General features: G+C 46.0%; 1 long non-coding RNA gene across 1 annotated transcript; it reads left to right on the forward strand.

Annotated features, from left to right (window-relative positions):
- The first annotated feature begins 15,846 nt into the window (after positions 1–15,846).
- LOC140695833 (uncharacterized) lies at positions 15,847–17,080 on the forward strand. The gene is made up of 2 exons (XR_012071662.1): positions 15,847–15,977; positions 16,977–17,080. It is a non-coding gene; the product is annotated as an uncharacterized lncRNA (long non-coding RNA).
- Positions 17,081–17,387: the final 307 nt, after the last annotated feature.

Raw genomic sequence — 17,387 nt, forward strand, 5'->3', positions numbered from 1 at the left:
TGCTCTTTCCAGAGATGGAAAACGTGGGGTGGGGCTGGGGCAGGGAACAGGATGTTAGGGTCGGACTGGGATGGGGAATCAAGGATTCCATTTGGGACACGCTGGCTTTTAGACGTCAAATTGGCAGTTGAATATTTGAGTCTGAAGTTCCTAAGAGAGGTCTGGCTTGGAAGATATAAATAGAGTGTTGTTGGCAAGTTGATGGTTTTTTAAACCAAGACAATGAATGATGTTACCTAGGTTTTGAATACATATGGGTAAGTGTTGTGCTGGGTAGAGGTTCTCCAAAGAGGAAAAGGTACCATATTTACTTCACAATATTTTTTTTTTGAAATTTAAAAGTAAACTATAGATATGCTATTTCACCCCTAAAATTCCTCAGTCTTCAAAAAATAAGGACATCTTAATACTTAAGTAAAATCCCAGGAAATGAGGCTCAACAGGCACCTCTCGTCTGGGTGGCCTGCTGTTGTCTATGGCAGCGTACCTCTAAGAAAAAAGCCTTTTCTATTCTCAAAAAAAACAACAACAAAAAAAAAAAAACCCCAGAAAATGACACTTATGGTCATCAACTCAGTGCCAGCCTCTTTTCCCATGCCCAGAATTGTCCATTTATATTTTTCTTTTAATATAGATGCCTGTGAATAGGTGTAATTGGCCCAATCTACCAGCGAGGACATTATGGCTCAGAGAAGGTTAGTAAATGATCCAAAACCAGACAGCTAGAGACCTGTGGGTGCAGGATCCAAACCCAAGTCTGACCAACTCTAAAGCTTTCCCTCTATCCCCCCTTAGCTGTATACTGAGGGCTAGAACCCCATCTTCATGGAAGGAATATAATTCTTCTCCCCCTCGTCTTAGCCTCTTTTTCTTAGAGGATCATCCTCTCCTCCGATCATATGACTCCATGGTTCCTATTCTCTGCTGAGGCCAGAGAACTATGCTCTCCTTGAGAGAGGCAATGGACCACTCCCTGAAGGCACTAGGGGCCTGGAGGAATGCAGCAGCAGGCTTCATCCCACTTATCACAGGTTCAAGAAGCCAACTTTCATTCAATCCTAGGCTGCCCAGAGGATGCAAGGGGTCGGGGCAACAGCCTTTACCTGGAGCTTGGCAGGCAAGTGGTGATGGAATGAGGGTTCTGACGCAGGGACAGGATGGAGCAGAGTGCGCCACCTTTTTGCTTCCTGTAGTCATATCAATGCTTCATGCTCCCAGGGCTGCACTCCGGGGAAAGCCTGGGGTTGTGCTTCTTCCTGGGCAGCTTCCTGCAAGCCACGGCAGGGACGCAAGCCATGGGCAGGGGAGAGTCTGCTCCGGTGCGCTGCCAGTTCTACTCTCCCCAGGAAGAGTGTTCTCAGCTCACCCCCACCATCACCCTTATTGCAGAATTTAGATGGAGAGAGGCCTCTGTCATTCAAAGGAGCATGTATATACACAAGAGCACTTATGGGGGGCTCCCCATCACTCTCTGGCCCCTTTCCCTGCTTTATCTTTCTTCATACTATTTATCATCATCTGCTATAACTTTTTTTTTTAACTTTTTATCTCTGTCTCTTTCTGCTACAATTTAAGCATCATGAAAACAGAACATTTAGCAGTTTGGCTCACAATTCATCCCCAGCACCTACCTACCTATGTGCCTGGCACATAGTAGGCACTTCATACATACTTATTAACAATTCAATCAATCAACCAATCAATCATATAGAGTCAAAATAGTTTGTAAAACACTTCTACCTACCCACCTCCAACAAAACTCAAAAATATTTTCTTATCCCACAAATCTTAATGATAAAAAGAAAAAAGTGATGAATGAAAAAAAAAAAAAAGGAAGGAAGGGAGGGAAATAGAGGCCGGAGAGTGAATACAGGGACCATCAGAGCCACTAGAGGGAGCCCCATTCTGAGCAAAATGGAGACCCCCGGGCTGGTTTCTAAGACTGCGGGTGGGGCCCGGCAAGGCTGCACTACTCTACAGCCAGAAACCTCAAGGAACCAGAGCTTCGATCATCAACTTATTCCAGGCTGGCTTAGGGGCCTGGGGAGGACATTCAGGTGCTCTGAAATACAGCGATAATCAAGAGAAAGAGGGAGTCTTAAATTGAGGATGGAGAGCAATATAGTCAGGTTAATGGAAGCACTAGCAATATTAAATGAAATTGCTCTACCACTTCTTCATAAGACGGCACCGGGGAGTCTGCTCTTTGCATAAGCAGGGAGGGTCATGGGATTTAGCGGGAGGGCGGAGGAGTTGGGGAATCAGTCATGCAGCAACCATTACAGTTCATGGGATCCCAGCTCGCAGCCCCTCGGTGCACCTGCCTCATATTTACCCAGGCCCACGCAGGAGCCAGGCAAATTTGGGCAGGATTTCAAGGGAGCCTAGAGCCAGGGGAGCCTGCTTTAGTCCAATTAAATGAAGCAGTATCAGGTGGAAAGTAATTCTGAATATTCACCATTATGGGGAGTTTTGTGTTTAAGTCCCTCTATGGACCTTCTTTTAATGAAGAACTAAACTGCGGGGTCTGGAGGTGGGCAGGGGGAACTGCTCCAACTCACAGAGCTGAATCTCCCCCCAAGGAAGGCAGACAAGGGCCTGCAAAGTTTCCAGAGGACTGCATCTTCCAGCCTCCCCCGACCCCACCTCTTCCACACTCCCACCTGGGCCCTGGGACACCTCTCTGGATGTGTCTCTTCCGTTTTGTAAAGATAGCAAGAACCTCACCAGGCCTGTAGGTCTAAGAATCTGCATCTGTGCGTGATCACAGGTGGAGCCAACGCACTGAAGTCTTTGGGGGTTTTCTTCCCACTTCCTGTCTTCTTTCTTGCTTCCCCAGTGTTGGTCTTCCGAGGCAGTGAAGGTGAGCTAAGAGGTTTGCAGAGAGTCAAGACTCTTACATAACCGTGGTAGGGAAAACAAGCCCACTGGTGTAGGTAATAAATGCAAGAGGAGAAGGGTGTGATTCATGAGTTCACACAGCAGAGAGGATGAGTTGCTTTTAAACTGGTGAAGATATTGATTAGAGAAATCTCTCTATCAGTGGACATTTACAGAGAACATTTACAGTGAACCAGGCCGTGTGCTACATCCAGGGGGGCAGTTAGAGGAGGGGGGCAGTACAGGCTCTGGGCCTTCCAGTGACTCTTGATGACAGCACCCTGAAGATATTCACATCACTGAAGAGATTAAAGCCTAAATGTGTGAAATGGAATAACCATACGTAATTTCTCCCCTCAAACAACATACACTCTTATTTCAGACCCTGATTCTTCCTTGCTTGCAGGAAGCGCACTTCTGGGCATGCCTGAGTACGTACTCCTGCTTAGCACCCCCGTGATGGTCCAGCAGCGGCCCGAGGGTAGCGGGAGCAGAACGCCCTGACTACAGGTGTGATGTTGGCCAGCCTTTTATTTTCACCATGCACATTGATTCTAAAAAGTGCCAATATAAAATATTCCTCCTCCCACCCCCCAAAAATCTTTTTGTTGGTCTAAGTTACTGTTGAGTTTTAGTCATATATATATAATATGTATAAACACATTTTTATTACTTACCATTTAATAATTTTTGCATTTTACATGGGAGTCAATTCAGAAATTTTCATCCATACAGTCTCCAATACAGGCAGACACATATTCATGTTCCTTTTGGGAGTAAATTCTTGGAATTAGGGCTATTTTGAATTCACACTGTGTGTAGTTTATGTCTTCAACTCCTATGATGAAACATATCCCTGCATTCAAACAGTAGATGAAAAAAAACAGCAATAGTACAAGATGGTAAGTACGAAACAACACAATTCTGTTATTTTATGTGACCTCTCAGAGTTTTTGTTTTAACAATTCAAGACAGTGAAATGAAGTGCACACTCTGAGCTATAATTTTTTTGTTTACTATGTGTACATTTTAGTGCACATGTGAGATATTCTGCTGACTGATTAATATCTTTAAAATTGATCTTTAAAATTTCCTCTTTTTAAATTGCTAATTGTTAGTTTAAAACTAAATGAGAAATAGAAACAATTACTATTGAATACTAAATGCTGATTCCTGAATATCAATATTGTAACAGAGACGAGAGGCTGAGAAACAGTGCCCTATGCTGCATGTCAAATACACCAGGGATTCCACCGCTTTCCAGAGATTCCAGAACTTGTCCTGGAAGGATTAGGGCCTGAACTCACTCCACGGATGTTGCTTGGGCTGGCAGGTTCCCTCAGTTTCACACACCGAGGCATTTCACGTCCCCTTATCCTACGTTGTCTCTTTCTCCTCCCTGCTCCTCAGTGTTTTCCATTCTGAACGCCCTCCTACTTCCCCTTTCTCATATTTGGGGAATTCCCAAAGAATTTGGGAAAACAGAGTTGGCTATTTTTTCTCCTCCTAAGCCTGCCACTTGTTTTACCCTATTTCCACTTTCAGATTTCTTTTGGCCCTACTTTAGTTCTTTGATGTCAACCAAGGAAGCCTACCCAGGAAAGGTTGCCCTTGGAAAGAGTACGGATCCGTAGATTGGAAGGAATCGCCCTCCCCAAAGCCCAAATTAGAAAACTGATTGAAACAATTGCTTAAAAAGCCCACTTATTAAAGTACTGAAAACTATGAATCATGATCAGGGGGATTTATCAGAAGTATTCAAAGAAGACATGTGGGACCAATTTCCAAAATAGGAAAGCATTATCTCCTTGGAAATAATCCAGGGAAAATACAGAACTGGGAATTTCAATATTTTGCAAGAAAATGGAACAAATCTTAAGAGAGAAAGGCTCAGTGAGCAAGACAACAGGATGATGAGAAGTTAACACAGTGTGTTTATGAAAAACTGAGCTTGCCAAACAAACGGGGTATCTTCTAACATTTCAGCTTCAGGATTAGCAAAGGAGGTGGCTTCAAAGTACTCTCCCTTCATTTTGTGATGGATTTGATACGAAGATTAGAAAGGGGTCTGTTGTAATGGGAATTGGAAAGTAACGAAACAACCCACAAATAGGTGACGTTGCCTCTGACTTGGACAGGAAGTTTTCAGCAACGTGCCAAAAGGATCTCTCTGGCCAGGGCTGTTTCACTGATGCTCTGGAAAAGGAATCGAATAGCATCTTACTGGATGGAGGAGTCCAGGTACAAGAGCAAATCTGTGTGATGGAGTCCGAGGGGGATTGGCAGACTCTGTGGTCAACGTGAGCCGAGCTCTGCACACCTGGTGTGCCCTCAAGTGGGCTGACAAGGCGGAGAAGGAGAGTCTTGGGCTGAGACAGTGGGTCCTCGGAGCCCAGCTGGCAGAGTGCCACCCTTCCAGGCACTGACAAAGACACCGCTAGGACAGAAGAGTCTGGCAAAAAGCTGGAGATTGTAAAGAGAAGAAGAAAAGCCTCAGGGAAGGCACTGGCTCTGCCCCCAAGTGTAAACGCCCTAAATCCCAGGGGAAGCCAGGGTCTATTTATCCTGATAGAGCCAGTCAAAATGAGGAGTAATGCGGGAAATTAAGGTAGATGAGACTTTAGAGAAAGGAAAAACTTCAGTTCAGCAGGATCTTTTAGATAACGAAGTGGTCTCTAAGGAAGCCTGAAGAAGCCCGACATTGGAAGGAACATGGAAACGGGCAGTTGCCCTGCCTACTGAAACATGCGAGGGCAGAGCGTCCACCTCCTCTGTCTCTGCAGTCTCTCCGTTCTCTTTTAACTTTATGCTTTTCCCCAGCATGTTCCCCGCTCTGAATTGCTCCTCACGTGGCTCTCATCCAATTCCTGGTGTCATTTAAATGGGCCCGGGTTTGCAGGATCTGGTGATGGAAGAGTGGCCGCCCTCCTCGCCCGCCCCCTGCCCTCCTGCCGCCCCACTCCAAGTGCGCGGCCTGCGCCGCAGCCCGGCTGACTCCTCTGCCTCTGTGTCGGCCTCCTCATTAGACATGCTCTGGAGCTGGCTGGTGTCAGAGCCGCCGAGGCATCAGAATGCAGGGCATGCCTCGGGCTCCTGGGAAGCTGCACATTCCGCATGAAATATGAAGGCAACAGCCAGCCCAGGGGAGACCCAGGGTGAACTCAGTGGAATCACAGCAAAGGTGGCTACTGGGGGAGGGGGCCCTGCAGGGTCAGGGGGAAGACAGGGGCACTGTTTGGTGGTGGAAGGGGGAGGCTTGCAGGGAGGGGACCCCTGGTTTCTGTGTCCTCTTGGCTGCTCCTGACACAAACACCCCTGTTCATTCCTTCTGCATATGCTCACCGTGTAGCCGTGATTATGGTGATGTGCCCTTTTGAGATAGGCAGCCGGCTCCGTCTCCCACTGTGCTCATCACCGATTCTCGAGTTCTCTTTTGGGACAACCTGAAGTCATAAGAGCAGTCCATGAGGATTCCGGAGGACCTGACAGTAAGAAGCATAATAAAAGTAATGATTGTCCACAGGCCCTGGGGAGACTTGTCGCACAGCGCTCTGGGCCTGCAGAGGTTAAGCGTGCTTACAAGCGGTGGCCTCAGATGGCTCCGAGGCCTGACATGAAAGCCTGCCTTCACCTTTCTCCCAAACCTCCCGGCTTCCAGCCAAGCTTCCTTGCTGGGGCTCCAGGCAGCCACTCTGAGGTGAGGGGAAAACTATCCATTTCCACCATAAGCACTAACACCCACCGTGTGTCTCAGACACATGATAGTGTGTGTGTGGCATCTTTCCCTTAGACACGTACCCACAAGAGTGTGGTCAGTTCAGACGGAGGTCCCTGTGCTTGTCATTTTATCCATGAAGCAGAGATGCTGGGTTATTTGTCGTCATATATCCAGGGATCGGCACATAGTAGGTACTCGATACATATTGAATAAATCACATTTGGTCAGTCCCCCCTCCTACCCCATCGCACATCTAAGTCATCAAGAAACACAAATCTACTGGTTTCTCCGCACACAGACATTTTGAGAAGCCATTTTTTTTCTCCCCAGCCTAAAATCACAGTACCCTTTACAAGGCACTCCAAGAGGGTATGGGGTTGATTCCATTTCCTGCTGTTGATTACAGAGCATCACACCTTCTTCTGATCAGAGAGTAATGATACTTTATATATATATATGATTTCCCCCATATATTATATTCCCCCCCTTGAAATATATATTCTTTCCTCTTAAATATATATGTATCTCCCTGTGAGAGTTTTCTGCAGGAAACCCCAAAGCCATGATGTGTCCTCAGAAGCTAAGCCATTCTGACTGGCGGTACTGCCTGCTGCACACCTCCAGGAGGCACCATTTCTACTGAGGCTGCCCTGCTGGTCGGAATGTGGAGAGACATGTATGCTTGTCTGATATGTGAGAGCCTTCAGCACATATAATTGTACTTGGTGACTTTCTGTTAATTTTGCAAAGGAATTAGCTTCTTTGTGAGGAGAGAGGACTCTCTCCTGTTTGGTTCCGGATGCAGAGCAGCAGGAGGCAGCAGCATTCAGCTCAAACGCTGGCCTCTTCCAAGACTGTCAGCTCCCTGGGGGGAGAGCATTGTCTCTCCCACTCACTGCTGGGTCCCCAGTGGCTGGATGAATGCCTAGCACAGAGCAGGCACTCCACAAACATTTTGGTTGACTTTTGCAAGATATAGTACCTTATTTTCTAGCCAATGACAGGTTCAGGGCTGGGTCATTTAGAGTCTTCCCTGGCTTTGATATATACAGATGTTGAGAAAGAGAATTTCTCTGCAGCACTGCTAAGGTGAGAGTAAGAAGTTAATCACAAAGAGGAGAGAATGAGACTATCAGACAAAATGAAGAGATGGTGAGAGAGAGCGAGAGAGAACAAACGAGCTTGCCCTGACATAACTGTGTATTCAGCCCCAGCTGAAGATCTAACCCAGAACGTCTTAGTAATATGAACCAATAAATTCCTTCTTTATTTATTTGTTTAAGGTAATGTTAGAAGAGGGTTTCCATCATTTAAAACCCAAAGCGGTCTGACTAATACACTGGTTTCATACTACATCTCCTTTCAAATCTATTCATTTACCCCATGCTGTCTCTTTATATTTTATGCATATGGGACTTCTAAATTTCTATTTTTACATAGCAGTCATCTTGCCCATTTCTTTTGCTCGCCTTTAAGCAGAACTGCGTTTCAGCCACGTCTCTCAGGGCAGATGTATCTTTCCTATACCAGGATCTGGACAGAAGGTATTCTTCAGATTCCCTGGATAACAAACTGAACAGTCCCACTGGTGGTGACAGATCCTCAAGTCCAGAGTGTATTCAGCACCCCCTCAACAGCCCCTGCTGACTCTGCCAGGGACCTTGGCGAGGGCACCCTGCTCTGTGCTCACCTCTGCTGGGACAGAGCTCAATTGTTTGTAGCTTATTTCACAGGAATGGGGTTTGTCTCCCCAGCTAGACAGGACGTGGGCAGTTTTCAGAGAACAAAAGAGGGGAGAAGATCAAAGTTCCTTGGACATTCAAAATGTGATGAACACCATCCATGGCACTGTACATTCCCAGGAGATAAATAACTCCCCTCGTCCACAGTTGAGGGCACAGGCTCAGAGTGGCTCAGCTGCCACCCACTTGCCCGTGGACTGAGATGCTCAGTGACAGAGAAGATCTGTTTGGTCTGAGCATCCACGTGTTCTCTCCCTCCACTAAGTTGCCTCTGGGGCCACGTTTTGCTAGGGTTTGCACAATCCAGACCACTCAGCACCATGCCGGCCATGCTGTAAGGCCAACGATGACAGCACTGTGTTTATCGCCATTTCAGACTAACCTAATGAGGAGGGAATGTTACAGACCACCCCCTCTGTGGTGTGAGAGGATTGCTTGACATGGAGATGCACAGAAACAAGAGACGTTTAGAGTCCAATTTCCTTCCTCTGTGGCCCACCCAGTCTCCTGGGTTGAGAGCTCGGCCCAGGAGAGCGTTCTGTTCCCAAACAGGCAGGGATGCCTCTGGCGGGGTGTCAGCCACGGACCCACCTCGTTTTTGTTCTGCAGGTGCAGGAAAGAGGATGTGGCCCTCCCCAGCCCCCAACAGGGAAGGGTGAGAAGTGTTGCACTGTGTAGGGGCGAGCATGCACATGTGTGTATGTGTGGTCCTTGGAGTGAGGGCCAGGCAGGGGCCAGTCTGCAAAACAACATCAAGACACCGAAACATTTTCCACTGAGCAACAGAATTACTGCCCATGGAATTCTTACCCAGCCTGAGAAGAGAGCAGCAGCCCCTCCTTTTCATTAGCTAAACAAAGAGGGTTATTTTTCAAATGAAAACTTTCAGTGTGGAAAACAAACAATCTAATTCCCGGGGCTTTTTGAGAAGCGAGATTCTCAGTGCTCGAATAAACATGTCTGTGTGGACGAGTGCCTACAAAGGGCTGTGCATGTGCCCTGATCCAGCAAAGGGGCAAGGTCTGGCCAGTAGGGGACCCAGGCCTCTTGAAACAATCCCAGGTAGGAAGGCCGGCAGAAGGCCTGAACCATGGCCTGGAAAGATTGGACTGTTCTGCTAGGGGAAAAAAATCGGTGAAAATAAAAACATTTTCTATGTCCATTAAATGATCCTCTTTCTTCCTCCAACTTAATGAACTCCCCCTGGTTGGAAAATAATCTGCAGGCTCAAGCCCTGCTTGGTTTATTGAACTCGAGCCTTCCAACTTCCCTCAAAAACAAACCACTCACAGACTCGCGGGGTGGCATCCTGGCTTTCTCTAGAGGTGTTCTCTTCGTCGAAGCTCCTGGGTACCTGCATCTTTTTGCAGACAGCTACCAAAATGGCAGCAGACTGCCAGGGCTCCAATTCCAGCTCCGTCAGTTAAGAGCAGTCTGCCCGAACTTCCACAAGGCCAAAGTGGGGTAGCAACAGTACCCATGTCATAGAGTTATCAAGACTGAATGAGAACATGTTTGGAACATGCCTTAGCACAGTTTCTAGACAAAAGGAGATCTCATTACAATTGTGGCCAAGCTTACGGAGTTACAGGGACATGGCATATGGTCATAGGCCCAAGCATTTTTGCTTTTTTAAAGTAATAAATATTGTTCTTTGAGTAATAAATATCCTACTTTTCCCATCTCACTTGTGGAAAGCGTGTGGTTTAAAAAAATAAAAGCAGGCATAAAACAGCCTCTCTTCAGGTTGGAGCTTCCTTCTCCACTCAGTCGTGAATGTTTTGGGGAGCGCTCTATTTAACTTGGCTGCCCCTGGCTTTGCCGTGAGTAATATGTTGGGCTTAATTTCAAACTCCACACAGCCAAGATCACTGGATACTTGAGCTTCCCCAAGCTGAGTTGATACAGCTGCTCTGCCCCTGGTCACTGGTGAGCCGTCTCTGTGGGCTCCATCGGGTCTTAACACTGACAGGTCAAGATGCATGGGCCAGTCGCCCGACCAGGGACAAGGGCTTCTACAGAGAGGTTCCTAAGGAAGACAAGACCCAAGAGCCCAGGGGACAAGTGAGATGAGGCTGAGGCAGGAAGAGGAGGGCCAGACATGGGAGAGAGAGAGGGCTCGATGTAGGGGTGGGGAGAGCAGGCTGCTTGCAGCATCCTCGCTCCTGTGAAAGGAGCACAGGAGGTGAGGAGAAACCATCCTGAGTATGGAGTAACTGCGGTGATAAAATCCCCCGAATCAGGATTTCTGAGACCAGTTAGTGCCGATGATGGATACTTGCTTTGAAAAGGTTTGAGTGGGGCTTTCTTTTAAACCCAGACTTAATTTCAAATGAAACTGAATAAACCAAATTTAATTTAGGTATCTCTTCCCCGGGAACTCAGGTCTGGCGTGGAACAAGCCCTGCGCGCGTGCGGCCGCTTGAGAACACATTCTGAGAGACAACGATGGACAAATAGAGCAGAGTGTTAATTCTGAGGCCAGTCTAACCTCAATGACAGGCGGGCTGGTAAACAGAGTGAAGGAGCTAATGACTATTTAGTGCTTTCTTTCCAGGCTAGCAAGTGCCTCTTTGGCTTCTGAGGTAGCAACACCCTCACCTTAAAAGGTTTGGATTGATGGGCCTAATAAAAGCCCCTTCCCAAGTCTGCTGGGAAACACAAGCACTTCAAAAGTGAAAGATAATAAAGGTATTCTAGAAGCAATATGATTACGAGTATACATTATAAATGATAATTACAATGAATTGTGTTAGCCCTTGTAGTCTCCCAACATGATCACTTAACACTGGTAGATTCAGATCCCACGTGTCTCTGAAGAAAAATCTGCATCAAACTACAAATTTTCCTCTTTGATCTCTGTCTCTTGAAGACAGGCATATGCTGGGGAGTGAGGACTGGGCCTTATATGAAGAGGCGGCATTGTGATGTTCTGTAACTGACCTGCCCCTGAATGAGGCTCTCAAGGTCACTTCAGTACTGTCACATGCATGCAGGCCCCTCCATGCCATGCATGGGAAAGCCTTCCCTGATGCTCCCTGCTTTCTAAATCAAGCTCCTCTTATTCTCTCTCATAATCCTCTATTCTTTTGCCCCGACCACTAGTCATGTTTTTTTTTTAAACTGTGTCTTTATATTTGTTGGGTGTTCAGCACCCTTTCTAGATGCAAGCTCAGTAGGAGAGGAATCTTGTCTCTTCTGTTCACCACCATACGATGAGTACCTAGCATGGTGTCTGACAAATGGAAGGAGCCAGTAAATAATTGCTGAACGGAAGAAACAGGGAGCTCACAGGTAGGCAAAGCGGGTTGGTTCTAATGAAGCTCCCTCTTCTCTTCCCATCGACCCCAAACATTCACAATCTCCTGAAATACCACGAAGTCAGCAGTGATTTCCCACTGGATGCTACATCCAGTAGCTTTCTCAGTCCTCATCACTCAGCCCCTCTGTAGAGGCCAATGTAGTGACCTCTCTCCAGCTGGAAACCCTGCTTTCTTGGCTTCCATGGCTCTGTACTCCCTTCTCTCTCCCACGCTCACTGGTTCCACTGTCCTCTTCTAAAAGGGAGCTAGTCAATGGCTCCAGACTCAGCCTGATCACCTCCTAGAGCTGCTTCTCCTCTGATAACTCATTCAGTCTTGGCTTCAGTCTTCAGCTTTATGCTGGTACCCATGAATCCACATGTCTAAACCCTGAGATGCTCTATCTCCTGCCTTCTTTTTTTTTCTGGAAATGTCACCATCCTCCCAATCACCAGGCTGGAAAACTTGGCGTCTTTTCTCAACATCATTCATCACATTTATCCAATATTCAAGATAACAGCACATTGAAAACATTCACTGCCTTCTCATTGTCTATGACTCAAGTCTCGTGATAGTCTGGATCTTCCCACCTTCCCCAATTCTTGGCTGTACTTTATCCAAATGACTATTTCCAAGTTTCCCATTGCCAGCAATGCCCAAATGCTTCTTTACATTGCCCAAATTCTGCCTTTCCTTCAAGGATTACCTCCAAGACCTCCATTTCATAAATCTCTCTTGAGTTTTCCAATCAATTATAATTTTTCCTCATGCTTTAAACCACAAACTCATTATATACTTTTCAGCTGGCATTCTCTTAATTCTTTATTGTATAATGGGTTTCTATGTATTTGTCCGTATCCTTTAGAGAAAGGTTAATAAAGAAATCTCAGGTAAGACTGAACAAGATAAGAAGAGAGTTAGCATAAATTACCGATTATACACCATATGGACATTAAAAATATTAGTGGATATTATAAATAATTTTATATTAATGAATTTGAAAATCTACATAAAATATAGATCATAGGCTTAAATGTAAAAAGTTAAACAATAAAGCTTATAGAATGTACTGCATGAAAATAGATTCATCATTTTGGTGAAAGTAAAGTTGAAAAGACATAAAATTCACTCTAGCCCTAAAACAAAAGATTGACAAATTGGTCTTATTCAAATCAAATGAAAGAAGAAGAAATAAAAAAGAAAGAAATATTGTAAGACTCTATGTGACTTTCACAAGCAGGCATGGCTCATCAATGATGGAAGTTTGAAGACAGGTCACACTCAGAGAGCAGGAGTAAGACAGCAGCTTTGCGGGTAACGGCAGTGTTCCAGGACCAGAACCAAAAGGGTGTGTCTGCTCTGCAAATCATCAAACTGTGTACTAACGAGAGGCATGTAAGTTACACTTCACAGTATAAAGCTCATCAAAACAACAGCAAAAACCCTGGACTGGAGGACCTGTGTAAACTCATTCCCATCCTAGCATTCATCTTTTGCAGGTGCTTTATGTTGTTTTGTAGCTCCGGCGCTGTCTCCACTCCTGTCTGTTGACATGTTTCTAGCGTTTTCCTCTATTCTGCCCTTGGCTTTCAACCGGAACTTGATAGACTGATCGTGATGCTTCCTCTAGGTGTTTTGCCCTTGGCGCTCATTTTTCATTCTCCACTTCTGTTTCAGTATTTCACTAACAATGCCCCCTATTAGGTTAGTTTGACTTCTTTTGTAAATTTTGTTAATGTCCTTGTTTTAAATATATTATTTAAATGTTTACTCGTTCTTTTTTTTCCTGTTTTTCATAACAATTTTTTACGTTCTTGTTTTCTATAATTTCATAGTTACTATTAGAGTTTTTGCTTGGCTACCATTTTAGTCCTCAAACTCACAACTTTTTTAGAAAGCCTTCATCTCCACTTTTCTGTCCAATGAGGTGAAGTGGGGAGGGGGGTTTGAGTAGGAGAAGCTCTTACTTATTCTTCACCCTCCAGCTCCAGCAGTGAGGAGCCAGTTGATCTGACATGCAATAGGAAAGGGTTAAAAAGAAGAAGAAGAAGAAGAAGAAGATCCAAAAATGACAACTAAAGCAAGTGCTTCCCAGTTGCCTTAAGTGGTTAAACAGATAACTTTCCTTACAGATTTAGCTAAGAAGCTGGCTGACCTGGGTCCACTTATGGACCTATTTGACCCTGCTTTAATTTTTTTTTCCAGAATAAATCCTCTAGTCCTCAACTGGAGACACTGCAGAAACAAGGGAGTCTGTATTTTTTCAATCCATATGAAGGTTTGGGCTGGGAATTTTTCAAACACTGGAATAAATTTTTAATTTGGACTTTGATATCCAGACAAGCCCAGCTCGTGTTCTCTTGGGTCTCCTTCCCAAAGACCAGACTTCAAACAGACACTGCTCGCCGTCTTAGCAGAGGCAGCAGAAAAGCACCAGGCCGGCTACAGCGGCCGCAGACAGCAGAAGTCCCGCACATTCAGCCTGTCTGGGCTGGACCCTGGTTTGCTACCTCGCCCTGGAAACCAGCACTTCCTGTTCTGCGGACCTGAATCACAGTTCCTCACAGGAGAATGAATGAGCCTGTCGTCGACTGGGGCAGGAAATGCTGGGATGCTGCGTTTCCACCTGGGGACTCTGCCTGGAGCACCCTCAGTAACACAGGGTTCTCACCTCCCAGGGAAAAGGCCAAAGGAACGTTATTTCTTTTGGTTTTATTATTTGCTTTTTATTCTTTCAGTCCCCTACTTTGCCTTTTAGAGTTTGGGTTGTGGGAGAAATAGATGTGTTTCTTACAGATGAGACCCCAGAGAACCATTGGTTTAACTCTTAGTTGAACTTCCTCAAAATTGACCAAACCAAGAACGGGAAGGAGGGAAGAAGAAACTGATTTTCTCTGACAACCACAGAAGAAGCTCATTTCCTTTTGGTGACCTAGATCAGAGACTACAAGTAATTGAAACTTAAAACGCAGCATCCTTCAGAACAGTGGCCACCCTGAGGCTGTTACCATCATTTCCTGTTAATTGTCACCTGAAATAACCAGTTGTGGAAATGGCATGGGGGCCCCAAACTAAGGAATGTAGTTTGGGGAACGGCTAGCCCACTCATGTCCCATAACAAAATACAAATGATTTAACAGCAATACCGACAGGGTTCTCAGAATAAATCATTTCCATTCCCACCATTGCAAATCACTTACTGTGATTGCCTTGAGACAGATTTGGGGAGTTGGCTAGTGGTCACCCAGGCTCTGGGACAATTCCCCCTAGTTACCTATGGAGATAAATTGCATTTCTGACCTAATTTACTGCTCTTCCCCACGGCTAAGGGGCAAGTACTCTCTGTACTTCAGGAAGTCTAGAAGCTAAAGGTGACCAGAATAATTGTGAAGTCTTTCCAAGAATCCTCCACCCCCATCCAGCGGTGTTGACTCTCGAAAGCTTGAGCCCACACACATGGTACTGTGGCTGGACCAGCCTGGTTTTGCTACCAAACAGAGTGCCTGGTCAGACCCAGTCATGTCTTGTGTATTAACCCCACATTCCCCCAAGCCTTCTTTCATCCTATTGCAATGAATAAGGTTTGGAACATCTCTTTCACTTTTCTGCAGAGGCCAAGTCCCTGTGTGCAGTGCAAATGACCACCTCAAAGGTATGAACCTCTGTGAACTGTGCTTTAGTCCCATTGTCCCCTCATTGGCCTCCTCAGCACTTGGGCATGTCTGTGTATCCATTTGTCTGTCTGCTGCGGTCTGAGAAGATCTGGGAAGAGGGACTTGGAGCCTTGCATCTTTGGATCCCCACTACCTGCCAGAGCGCACATGAGATGGATATCTGAGGAAGCAAGAAAGAGGGAAGGATGATGGGAAGAGGTCTTGGCTCAGCGATCCAGTTCTCTGCATCTGGTCGCAAAGTGATAAGATGCACAGAAATAGAGCTTCCAGGAAAGCTTCCTGGAAAGTCTTTATTTTGACTTAGAAACTGATTTGAATGCCTCCCTGAGGATCTGCCAATATTGTATCATTTCTTTATCTTGACACCTGGAGCCTGAGCTCTGGCCCTTGTTAGTCCACATCAGGTGGTACTAGACAGATCATGTGTCCTGGCCCCTTGTGGCTCATTCATCATCGTTCCATTGTGACCAAATCATCATTCCCAAAGGACAGATCCTTCCACTCTCCTATTCAAGAATCCAATGCTCACTCCCAGGCCCCATCTGGCATTCAAGACTCTTTGACATCACCCCATCCAACTCTCCAGAATCCCTGAGGACCCTTGGGCCAATCTTCTTATCACATCTTGCTTAGTTCTACCTTGAGTCTTCTCTACCAGTTGGTATGCATCTATTATTTTGTAACCCAGTTAAGGTATTGTTTCAAGAAACCTTCCTAAGGGGCCATAATCCAGCTGACCTTTCTGCTACTGGGCATTCCTGCCTTCCCTGCAGCCCCACCTGCACCACATCCTCACCATCCGCCTCTTCCTCATTCATTCATTCAGTCAATGCATACTGAGTGAGCCTACGCATTGTATACAGGAGAACTGAGATACAAATCCAAGTCTAAACAACTGAAGAGCCCAGCTCTCCACTGTAACACCACTTGGCCCTGCCTGAGATGAGGGGCTTGATTCCCTTGGCTTTTGCACTGACCTCCTGTCTCAGTGAAAAGAGGTGGCACTCGCCAGACAAGCAAGAGTCTTGCCAGTTGGGCTGCAGTTGCCAGGGTCCCTCTCTTCAATAGTTCCCATGCACCACTTTTGAAATAAAATCGCTAGGCGGGCCCAGAATTTGTCCTTCTTGGAATACAAGACTGTAACTGGGCTTCTGAAAGGGACCTAGATGGGGCTGGAAAGAGAGAAGCATTCATCCCTCATCCAGTAATTCTTCCCTTACACACCAAGTGAAGAAGCTCAGACTGGGTCTTGGTCCCATCCTTGGGTAAGGAAAGAAAGGAAACAAGTGAGGGAGATGAAGGCAGTGATGACCAGAGGAGGCCACGGCCAAGAAACAGTGGCCAGACCTACGAAAGGATCTGGATTTGGACACAGAGCTGTTCGCCTGATTCAGCGCTGGCTGGGCCTGTGGAGAAGGAATCTTTGGACGTGGGCCGAAGGTTTTGAGTTCACTCATAGTGGGTGACAAAAACGAGATGCTTATTTGTTTTATGGTAATGATCTCCAAGAGGCTCCAAACTCCGGGGCGGCAGTCGGCACGCCACACGGCCGGCCTTCCTCTGGGGGCAAGAGGATTTCCTTGGTTTGGTGGGAGTCATTTGTTTTTTAAACGAGGCTGTTTATTTTCTCTTCTTTTAATGTTATCATTTTTTCCCCCAGACTCACAAGGAGGATACATAATGTAGAAACGAATCTGCAATCTCCTATTTTGTCAGCTGCCTGTGTTGATTAAAACTTCAATAAAGATCCTGTGATAAAACAGAGCTATGTTCAAAGGATCTTGTTATGTTTTTAAAAGGCTGAGCTTGGCAGAAAAGACAGAGGGTCTAGGTTTGCTACCTCGATATTTTTTCCCTTTTCCAGGATAGAACGGAAGCAGACCAGGGGAGAAACGCACAGGGGGTTCTAGTAGCCGCGGGATAGTTCCAGAGCATGTGTTTAACTAAGAATCCTAAATAGTAACCAAGGTCTGATTTAAGTGATACAGAAATTGTTTATCTGACTGGTGTTAAATGTGTGAGTGACCCAGTTGCCCTCTCCCACCCATGGGTCCTTCAGACAGCCTCTCTC

This window comes from Vicugna pacos, chromosome 4 (assembly GCF_048564905.1).
Source record: "Vicugna pacos chromosome 4, VicPac4, whole genome shotgun sequence".
NCBI classification, from domain to species: Eukaryota; Metazoa; Chordata; class Mammalia; order Artiodactyla; family Camelidae; genus Vicugna; species Vicugna pacos.